Raw genomic sequence first — 11,282 nt, 5'->3', positions numbered from 1 at the left:
GGCAGGAGACAAGTTCAATCCCTACAGTAAAAATTATCCAGCCCAAACTGTCAATGGTGCCGAGGTTGAGAAGCTCTGCATTAAGGTTTCTGTCATACACTATGAAATTGATGGTAGAACATAGCACTGATAGAAAAACCAGGAAGAGAAGCAAGTTAAGGGAGCAAATGATGACTTTGATTTTGTACATGTTGACTTGGTGGTACCTGTGGGACAGTGTTGGCTATTTAGATCCTTATTCTTTATCACTACCGCTGTTCTCTATCACTTCGTCTAATGCCAGTTTATAGATGAAATGAAATGGTCAAGGATCTGGAAGAGCTGAATACAGTTGAAGAATAGCTATCTTGGGATGGGAAGAAAGAGACAGAGAGAGAGAAGAGAAGAGAGAAGGGAGGGACGGAGAGATTGAGAGCTAGTGCAAGCATGAGGGAGTGCACAAGCTGAGAGCAAGGGCAGGAGGTTCACAGAGAAAACGATTGGTGTTAGGAATTTCAAAGGTGGAATGCTCCTATTGATGACTTCTTAAACATGTGACACTGGCAAAAGGGTCACTGATATGGAGGTAAGTTAAGATGGTTGGATTTGAAAGTTGAGAAGATTAAGTAGTTGTGAGGCTATGGTTCTTCTTGAACACTAAAATCATCCTAGATAATAGTTGGATGAGGGGACAAGAGTGAGACAGTAATCCTGATGTCATCTGTCCTTTTCCCCACACCAGGCTTGCCTCTTTTCACAGTCAATTTTCCAACTATTTATAGGAAGGAGTAATTGCTAATTTAATTGACTAGATAATCAGTGTGCCATGTTTTAATTGGGGAGTCACAAACCTATGCAATTGCGACTTCCTGCTTCCACAGGCTAAGTGGACCTAAGCCAGTCTCTGTTTTTTTTTTTTTTTCAGTTTTATGTGGCTAGCTAGGAAAGTCAGATATCTTCCTGTATTTCAGCTCAAGATAATATATCTTCACTCTAATTGGTTCCTCCTCTTAATCTTTATTCCAAATTTTCCCACCAAAGTTTACGTGGTTCTTGGTATACTTGGCTATCCCATTCGATTTTTAATATAGTTTCACCCATGAGTAGACATTCGAGGACTTAAAATTTCTGCATCCATTCTGAGTGGCTTTTGGTATTTTCCAATTAAAACTCCATTGCTGACCCATCAGTCTCTCACCACATTGCATTTTAATTCTCAGAATTAAAAAAAAAAAAAAGTCTACCATTAGTCCCATCACATCCATTTTATTCAAGGGCATGAAAGGCAAGAATTATTTTTTTCTATTTTTCTGGCTTGACTTCTTGCTTTTTTTCTTTGATACAGTTTAAACTTGATTAGTTCCAGCCTTCTGATGTTAATCTCTGTAGACTCTCTGTTGAGAATTTAGGAGATGTTCAAATTTTTAAATTTAAGTCCCAAATTGACCTTTTTAGACCTGATCTCTGATTTGCACTCCATTAAGCTGTTTATTGAACACTTAACTGTATAACAAAGGTTGAATGTTTTACATGCAAGATTTATTTTAATCCTAATTATACATTGTGCCTCTCATTATTTGATTCCTTTCCTAAACTGTCTTATTTTTCTCGTTGTCTTGTTACGTGTGTCTGTCCACTGTCTCAACCTGTACAGAATCTTTTATAGACCTAAGAAAATTTCCCTGCAGCCTAATTTCTTGGCCAAATGCTTGCTGATTTTCTTATAAATTAAGTCAATTCTAAATCAGAGGAAATAAAAGAGAGATAAAGGAATAGAGGTAGTAAGTATATTAAGTTCCTATAAGTGAACTTCAGGTAAATGACTTATTTTAATTTGTTTAGAATGTAGGTATTCAAGTAACTGTAACTGTGCTTCTTCCCTTTCTGTCTCTCCTCCTAATTTCTCTTAATACCAAAAATGAAGGATATGCTTTAGGTATTTCATTCAAGGTTAAGCACATTTTTAAAATGTGTTCTTTGCTTTCTATTTACAGAAATCATAGCAGTGAACAGTTTTAGACAATGAAATGAAGTGCAGGGATTTCAGTGGATTGCAAAGCCAGAAAAAACAAATTCATTACTATCTCTTTTATTGGGTAAAAAGCTATGTTTGTATTACCTGGGGAATTTAAGAAAAAGAAAAAAATTTTGGAGAAAGCTTATTGAATTTTGCAGAATAACACAGAGCAATGAAGGTGGATTGCCAGGTATAAGTTCCTCTAGCAATTATGAAGGGATAAAAAAAATCATACCAGCACAATGTTGGAACAAATCCAGTAGCTATTATTGATTTATAAATGTAAATCCAAACCAAAACTAATAGAAAATATAATTATTCTGTGACAATTCTTTTCCATACGTATTATACAAACAGCATTTCACTTAGCTTAGAAAGTTTTATTTTTAAAGCAGCTTCTGGCCTTGCTATAATAATTCTTGCTTTTTACCCAATTCACCAGTTGGATAATTTCTTTTAAAAACCTAAAAACTGAATTGTATAATTTGTGGATTAGTCAGATTTAGGTAGTAAACATGCATAACGATTTTTAAGGCCAAATTTTTATTCAGCAAAGGTCTAAGAGGCAAGTGCTGAAGGCTTTGTTGTTTTATTTGTTTGTTTTTATGAAATTGAATTTTTAAGAAAGGTGTTGGTATTTGATGGGTTGTGCAAGCCCTTTGGAAGTTATGTAGTACAAAAAGAGAGATTTTAATATGGGACATTCATCCAAAAATGCACATCCTGAACTGATTTAGAAAGCTAGCAGAGAACATAAGCAAACATAGGTCATACTGTATCATACTCTATAAGCCTGCTACAAAGAAAGGCAAATGTTTTGTTCACCTACTGTGCTCTCAATTTGTTCTATTCAGTGTTTAGTGTTTAAAAGAAAAAAGGAAAAGAAAACTCAAGCAATTCCACACAAACAATAAGTTAATTCAAGTATTTGGCCAACTTTAAATTTTTTAATAAGCTGTTTAATTAAAATAATCAATTTGGGTATACTGGGTAGACAAAATTTAAATAAATGCTTCAAGTTGATGTAATAAGAAACCCAGTTAAATGTATCTGTTTTATTTCTTTTCTTTACTTAAATATCCTCCATTGATAATATTAACTGCTAAACTGATTTTCTGTTCAATATAGAAATATGATGAAATCTTAAATACGCATTTGTTTCTCTTGAGTAGGTCACTTATGACTGATCAGGTTCAGATCTATTATTCAGTATTTTCCTAATCCAAATCTCTTGTTAGGAGTTTGGACCCTTTATTGCGTCATTTGACAAATGGTAAATTTTCCTTTTTTTGTAGTTAGTAGTGATTCCTTAGTGCCAAACAGCTCAAATATTTAACTCAATGACTGTCACAATCTTAGAAAACTCTCGGTTTAGAAAGATTGCTTTCTAAGATAAAACAGAATTAGCATCTAGGTGATGCTATATGAAGACAGCAGTGAGCATCTGGGTGCTATTTTTTTTTTTAACCTTTTATTTCCAGTTAAAAAGGAAGCGAAGGTTATCTTTAATAGCAGCTGGTGAAAAGATTGGAGTTTTGGAGGATACTTGGACTAGAAGCCTTGTATAGAGATACTTAGTGTGATTGTGTAGATATGACTCATGATGCTGTAATTTCCTAAATGGATTCAGTGCTTTATTTAACAAAACAAAACAACAATGTGCTTTGTTGTTAAGAAGCGAATTTAAGATCTGGCTGCTCTTGTCATGTTCTCACATCAATGAATGAAACACAGAAATCTGATACAAGAGGGGAAGACTGAGTGGTCAGGCAGAGAGAGGGTGCAGATTCCTGGGATCCAAAACAGGATTCAAACACACAAGCCTTAGTTTGACAGACAAGAGAATAAACTGTTTCCCTTTGAAATTTTGGTAAAGCACTATGTAATTGTGCAGTGGGATAGCTACTGATGACAAACACTTTTTTTTAAGCCAAAGATGATTCTATGTACTACTCAAAGTATTTAAATTATAAGGTATTTCAAACACAATGGAGACCTATGGAAAATTATATAACAATCCATGTATTCATTACGAAGATTATATACCTTTTTTTTTTTTTTTTGCCAAATTTGCTTAATATTTCTCTCTCTCTTTTTTTTTTTTTTTTTGAGACGGAGTCTCGCTCTGTTGCCCAGGCTGGAGTGCAGTGGCTGGATCTCAGCTCACTGCAAGCTCCACCTCCCGGGTTTACGCCATTCTCCTGCCTCAGCCTCCCAAGTAGTTGGGACTACAGGCGCCGGCCAACTCGCCCGGCTAGTTTTTTGTATTTTTTAGTAGAGACGGGGTTTCACCATGTTAGCCAGGATGGTCTCGATCTCCTGACCTCGTGATCTGCCCATCTCGGCCTCCCAAAGTGCTGGGATTACAGGCTTGAACCACTGCACCTGGCCAATATTTCTCTTTTTATAAAAATAAAATAATACATTATATGACTAAAGCCCAGCCATTCCATGCCTTCCTGACCTTCTCTTCTCAGGTTAGCCTCTCTCCTGAATTTGATATGTAGCATTCCTATGATTGTTACTTAGTATTTATTGTATATATTTATGCATCTCAAAGCAATATTTGCTTTATTTTACAGGTTTAAAAAATGGACATAAACAGTGTTGTATATCTTTTTTGCAGTTTGCTTTTATTCACCCTTAATATTATTTTTAAAGAGTTATCCATGTAGATACTGCATTCATTTAAATTACTGCACAATATTCATTAAACAGACATGCCGGTTTATTCAAATGTTTTTCTACTGAGGGACGGTTAGATTGTTTCCACATTTTGCCAGTAGTCTTCCAATGAACATCTGTGTTTTCCTCATCTTGTGGGTATGTGCAAGAGTGGAATTGTTGATTCACAGGATATGCCCACATTCAACTTTTATAGGTATTGTCAAATTGCTTTATAAATCAAATTGTATTAATTTTAGCACCTCAGCGTTTGTGTATACATGAAAACATTTCCTAACATCTCTGGTACTGATTTGGGTTATTGAATTAACAATTTTTCTCCAACCAAATGGGTTTAAAATAGTTTCTCCTTGGTTTGTATTTTACTGATTACTGATGAAGTTGTGTGTTTATTGAGATATTACTTAGCTATGAATGAATCTTATTTAACATGTTTATAAAAGCTTGAAACCAGATCTATGAGTATATTGGAAGTTATTACTGTGCTGATGCCACACTATTTAACTTACTGTATGTAGCGTTATGGAACACTTTAATATGTTGTGGGTGATGGCCTTTTAATTACTTCTCTTCAAAATTGTCTTGCCTAGTCTTGACCTTTTCCTCTGATGAATTTTAGCCATAGGTAACCAAACTTTGGGAAAGAGTCTTTTGAATTTATGGCGTTGAATCTATAGATTTGTTGGCAGAGACTGGCCATCTTTAAGTGTTGTTTTTGATATGGCATTTTTAAAATTAATTTAGGTCTTATTTACATTCTTCAGTAATAAAGTTCTTATACTTTCCTCACATGTTCAGATTTATTTATAGTTACCTAATAGTATTTATGTTGGATACATAAAAACCAATATTTTAGATCTGTTTTATTGTAAATGGTAGCTTTTAAATACTTTTTAAAGCATTTATTAATGATAGAAATATATTTGCTTTTTGATTATGATCTTGAATCCATAAAATATGCCATACTCTATTATTAATTCTGCTAATTTGTCAATAGATTTTCATAGATATTTTTATATAGGCAGTCTCACTGTTTATTTGTTTCCCTTGGGTATATACTCAAGAGCAGAATTGCTCGGGGAAGAGAATACATAAATGTTTAGTTAAGAGATACTGCCAAACTGTTTTTCAAAGTACTCATACCAATTTACATTTCATTCCACAATCAAAGAGTGTTACAGCTGTTTTTCATCCTTGCCAACATTGGGTGCTGTCAGTCTTTTAAATTTTAGACATTTTGGTGGGTGTGTGAAATCCCCTTGTCATTTTAATTTGCATTTCTTTGATTACTAATGACGTTTGAGTAGCATTTCATATGTTTATTGGCTAAATAGTGTATTGATATTCTTTCCTGTAGAGTGCCTACTGAAATTTTCTCCCTCTTTTAAAATTGTATTTTCTGCTTTTTAGATAATTGAAAATATCATGATGGGTACAAATATAATTGATTTGTAGGATACAAATCCTTTGTTTGATGGAAGTATTCTTCCCAGTATGCAGTTAGTCTTTTTATAGTCTTTTTTTTACCTTCTTAATGATATCTTTTGGTGAACAGATGTTCTTTATTTAATGAAGTCAAATGTATCAATTTTTTCTGTTATTACTAGTACATTTTATGTCTTAAGAAATTTTTATCTATCTCCAAATTAAGAATATATTCTCTTATGTTTCTCTTAGAAATGTGATCGTTTTGGCTTTCACACTTAGGAGTACAACTATTTCCAATTTAATTTTTGTCCATGATTATAATATTTATAATTATAACTAATTGCTTCAGCATCATTTATTGGAAATACCACCCTTTCTAACTGAGTTGAATTGGTACCTTTGTTATAAATCAGATGACTATGTGTTTGTTACCAATTTTAATATATTTCAGTCTTACCTGCCCTAATTTTTTCTACCACTCATTATGATGTCTTTCTTTGAGCTATGTTTTAAAATTTCCAAATATTTCCTCTTTGTAATTCTTTTAAATTTTACCATGAATATGTAATGACTCTGTTTGCTGTTAGGTACATATAAGCTCAAAAGCATTGTATTTTCTAGGAATGAACAAATTCCCTCATTCACTTAACACATTCTATTGAGTATCACACATTTATTTTTAAGGGACTAGGGACATAGCAATGAGCAAAAGAAAGAAAAATCTGTTTACATGGGCCCTACATTCTATTGATTGAAGAAAGATAAACAACATAAGATATATGTGTGTGTGTATACATATGCATATACACATATACATATGCATGTACACATACATATGCATATGTAAGTACCTATATGCTTGTATGCATACAAACGCATGTACATATGTTTACTTATATGTGTATGTATTTTTTAGATGGGGTTCAGTGTACAATGCAGAAAAATTGCTGGGAATGGTCACAGAGTATGTTAGAGCGAGATACTTGCAATTTTAAATAGGGAGAATGGTGAAGACCTCACACTTAAAAGGAGACATTTCAGCAAAGGCTTGAAGCAGGTACCTGCAGATACCTGAAGGAAGAAGATTCTAGGCAGACGGCACCGCAAGTGCAAATGCCCTGGATGACATGTTCTAAGAAAAGGAGCCAGTGTGGTTAGATTTGGTTAAGTGTGAGAGAAAGCAGTAAGAGACAAGTCATAGAGGTAATGGGACAAATAAACTGAGTAGGGCCTTGAGAGCTATCTGAATGCCTTTGGATTCTTATTTTGAGTGAAATGAGAATCCATTGGGAGGTTTTGAGCAGAGGAGTGATATGATATAGCTTCTGTTTGAACAGGATCACTCTGGCTGCTGTGTTAGGAACAGCCTGAAGGAGAACAAGGGTGGTAGTAGGAGACCATTAGGGGCTATTGTCATAATAGAGGGGAAAGACAATGGCTTGGACCAAAATGATAGATAGAGGTGGAGGTAGTGAAAAGTGCTCTGGCTCTGGGAATTTCTTTTGAAGACAGAGCCAAAATAATTTGCTGATGGTTTGGATTTATAATGTCAAAGAGCAAAATGTCAAGAATAATTTTAAGTTTTTGGTTCAAACAACTTTTTTGCTCACTGTGTTATGTCCTATTGTATCTTTATTAATTTGTTTTGCCTTAAAATCTATTCTAAATTATATTAATGCTGCTAAGTATTTGCCTTTTGTTTTCAACCTTTCTATGGCCTCCCTGGCTCATAGCTGAATTTTATTTTTAAAATCCATACTCAAATCTTATAAATTCTACTGGGTTAATCTATTTGCATTTATAATTATTAGTGTTATTTATTTCTATCGTCTTGTTTTGTACTTTCTATGTATCATTCTTTTGTTTTTTTTCTATCCCCTGCACCCCTACCTTCTACTGTAGTGATTACTCTTCTTTATTCTCTTTTTTCCCCTTTATTGTTTTGAAAATTATCTATTTTATATTTATTTACTTAGTAATTACCCTTAAATATATAACATACCATTCTTGATTTGACAGGCTAAAGGAAATCACTACTTCTCTACTCCTCCCAAAACATATCCAGGCAGAAAATTCTTGAACTTGAATCCTCCTTTCTGTTTTATATATTATTGCTTTCAGTATTTTATTTTAAACTTTTCCGAATGGAATTTCACATCTATTCACAAAAGCATAGAGAAACATATAATAAACACTATGTACCCTTCACTCGGCTTCAATAACTACTTGTAAAGTCCCATCCTGTTTCATCTATACCTCTTCATCCCCCCTCATCCCTTTCATGTATTCTTTAAGTAAAATAATTTCTTCTTTATTTTAAAACAAATTCCAAACATTTTAGATATAAATAATTGTATATGTTTTCCAAGAGAGAAATGAGCCACTGTTTTAGTTCCCTCTTGTTTATATTCCTTCAGATTATTTATTTTTATTATTGTTCTACACTGTGGTATCTGTTTAGATTTAGCTGCACATTTACCCATTTTATTGCTCATCTTTGCATTTTGCATCTCATTCATTCATTTTAGCTTAGCTCCCTTCCTTTGAAAGTACATTTTTAGTAGTTCTTTCAGCAAAAGTAATTAATTGTGACTCCTTGTGAATCCTCTCTGTATCAATTTTTAAAAATGTGTACTCCCTGTTGAATAATATTTATCTGAGAGTAAAATACTTGGTTGACAATTATTTTCCATAACATTTTGAAATTATTTCCCCATTGACTTCCAATCTTTACTGTGATTTTGTGAAATCAGTTATCAGTCTAGTTGTCTATTTCATAGTATTTCAATTCACTGCTATATGTGAGGCTGTCGAGTTTTAACCTATTTACCTTAGGTTTCTTAAAGCTGAGAATTCTTGGATGTAATCAATTCTGAAAATTTTTCACTATTGTCTTTTTAAATTGTCTCTCCCTGTTCTTTCAATTATCTTTTGGAAACTTATTTAAAAAATATTGAACTCTTCGTTGGTTTTCCATGATTTTTAACTTTTTTTTTTTTACGATTTCTGTCTCTGGACTAGAGTAATTTTCTCAGATTTATTTTTCAGTTCTCTAATTTTCTTTTCAACCATAGGTTTCATTTCTCAAAGCTCCATTGATTTTCAGATAGTTACTGATTACCTATTTTCATAATGTCTTACCTTTTGGGATAGTGCAATTTATTCCTTCTCTTATCACTTTAAACATGTGCATTTATATTCTCTTTCAGTTATTTCACATTCCTGTTTGTGTCTATTGACTCTTTCTCAGGGTCGATTTATCCCCAGGTTACTGTGACTCATTTTTGAAGATATGTTGCCTTTTTTTTTTTCCTTTGGTAGAAAATACCCCTTCCCTAAAGCCTAGAATGTGGAAGAATTCCTCCAGAGCAGTTTGGCCTTTTTTTTTTTTTTTTGCTATATGATCCAGGAACACCACTGATTCAGGATGAATTTTTGTGGTATTAATAATTTCTCAGATTAGAGTTCCCCAGACCACAAAGGTAGAAGAAATTAAGATTGAAAATCTGTGTGATTCACAAACCTGGAGTTTAAATTTGTGAGGGAATATTTTTATTTCATTTTTTTCTTTATTTTTGCTTTTCTAGAATTAGATGTTTTCCTAAGCAGATTTTTAAAATAAATAAATTTCTAAAACTCCTAGACTGTCACAATATGCTGCAAAAGAAATTTATATTTATTGTAGTAAATGGGAAAAAACTAGAAAATACACAATGAAGAAAGAAAAATTACTGATGATCCCACCACTAGGCTGATGATCACTTTCACATTTTGATATTCTTAAAGTTCTATTTTTTATAAATGTATATATTTTTCAAAAATGAAATTAGACCAGATAATATATTTTATAACTATGTTTTATTTAAAATAATATTTTATCTATTTTATAATATTTATTAAAATATTTAAAATTTATTTTACTTAAAATATTGTAAAAAACCTTGCATATCTTTAAATATTTTTCTATAGCACATTTTCAACTAGGATGATTTTGCTCTCCCACGGGACCTTTGGCAATATCTGGGGACAGTTTTTTGATAGCCATTAATGAGCAGTGACACTGGAATTTAGTAGGTAGAGGCTAGGGATACTGCTAAGCCTGCAATACACAGTACAGCCCCTACAACAAAGAATTAATCACTCCCAAATATCAATATTATCAAGGTTAAGAAACTGTTCTACAACATCATTTGAATGGGTGCTAATAAGATTGTCTTTCTAATGTGCTTTATTCTGATCATGATAGTCCTCAAAAACTCTAGTAACCTTTGTTGGTATTACTCCTTAAGCAGTAATATATGTTGTCTTGAAGTATTAATCATCTCTTTATGCTGTTCAGCTAGTCTATGTTCTTTAAGGAGCTGCTTCTCTGTGCTCTGTTTTGTTGATGACCAGTAGGCCCTCAAGTCTTGTCAGATGACCAGTAGGCCCTCAAGTCTTGTCAGATGGTAATAGTGAAGTTGATCAGTATTACCAAATTATGAGAATGTGAGCTCTCCTTTTGTAGAGAGGCAATGTAGTGTGTTGAAATACGCTTGGATCTGTCATCAGATTCAGGCTCTGTTTCTTAGCAGTTCATGTGACCTGGACTTATATTTTTCTAGCCTTAATTTAAGCAGCTATAATATGGACATAATAATATTAGCTTACAGGGTTTCTGTTAGAATATGAGAGCATGTGAGTAAAATGCCTGGTGAGAATAGGTAATATTTTTATTTTTTATTTTTATTTTTTGAGACGGGGTCTTGCGTTGCCACCCAGGCTGGAGTGCAGTGCTGGCAATCATGGCTCAATGCACCCTTGACCTCCAGAACTCAAGCGATCCTCTCTCCTTAGCCTCTCAAGTAGTTGGGACCGTAGGCATGTGGGTCCTCAGTAAGGCCCCATGGTTGGGCCAGGGAGCCCCTGAAGGCTGGGGAACAGGCTGCCAGTCCTGTGGACCAGAATGAGGACTCATGGTGCCTGTTCTGGGCATATCCATGGCCGCCCATGGACTAATTAGCATGCACTTCCTCCCCTCTGAGGTCCATAAAAGCCCTGGGCTCAGCCAGAGCAGGGCAAAGGATGGCCAGAGGACAAAGGGAGACATGGGACCTGATGACCAGCTGCAGAGAGGAGTACCCTCTCTGCTGAGAGCTGGAGACAATGCCATGACCAGCTGCAGAGAAGAGTA

At 33.9% G+C, this 11,282-nt stretch overlaps 1 long non-coding RNA gene across 1 annotated transcript in view; it reads left to right on the top strand.

Moving 5' to 3' along the window:
* Positions 1-3,914: 3,914 nt before the first annotated feature.
* Positions 3,915-11,282, top strand: part of LOC144340333 (uncharacterized) — a 34,562-nt gene continuing 27,194 nt past the window's right edge. The window contains exon 1 of the long non-coding RNA XR_013416322.1: positions 3,915-4,230. This is a non-coding gene — a long non-coding RNA (uncharacterized LOC144340333). The remainder of the gene's footprint in view (positions 4,231-11,282) is intronic.

This window comes from Macaca mulatta, chromosome 4 (genome assembly GCF_049350105.2).
Source record: "Macaca mulatta isolate MMU2019108-1 chromosome 4, T2T-MMU8v2.0, whole genome shotgun sequence".
NCBI lineage: Eukaryota > Metazoa > Chordata > Mammalia > Primates > Cercopithecidae > Macaca > Macaca mulatta.
Note: the sequence above shows the minus strand (reverse complement) of the source record. Positions and strands in the feature narration are given on the sequence as shown.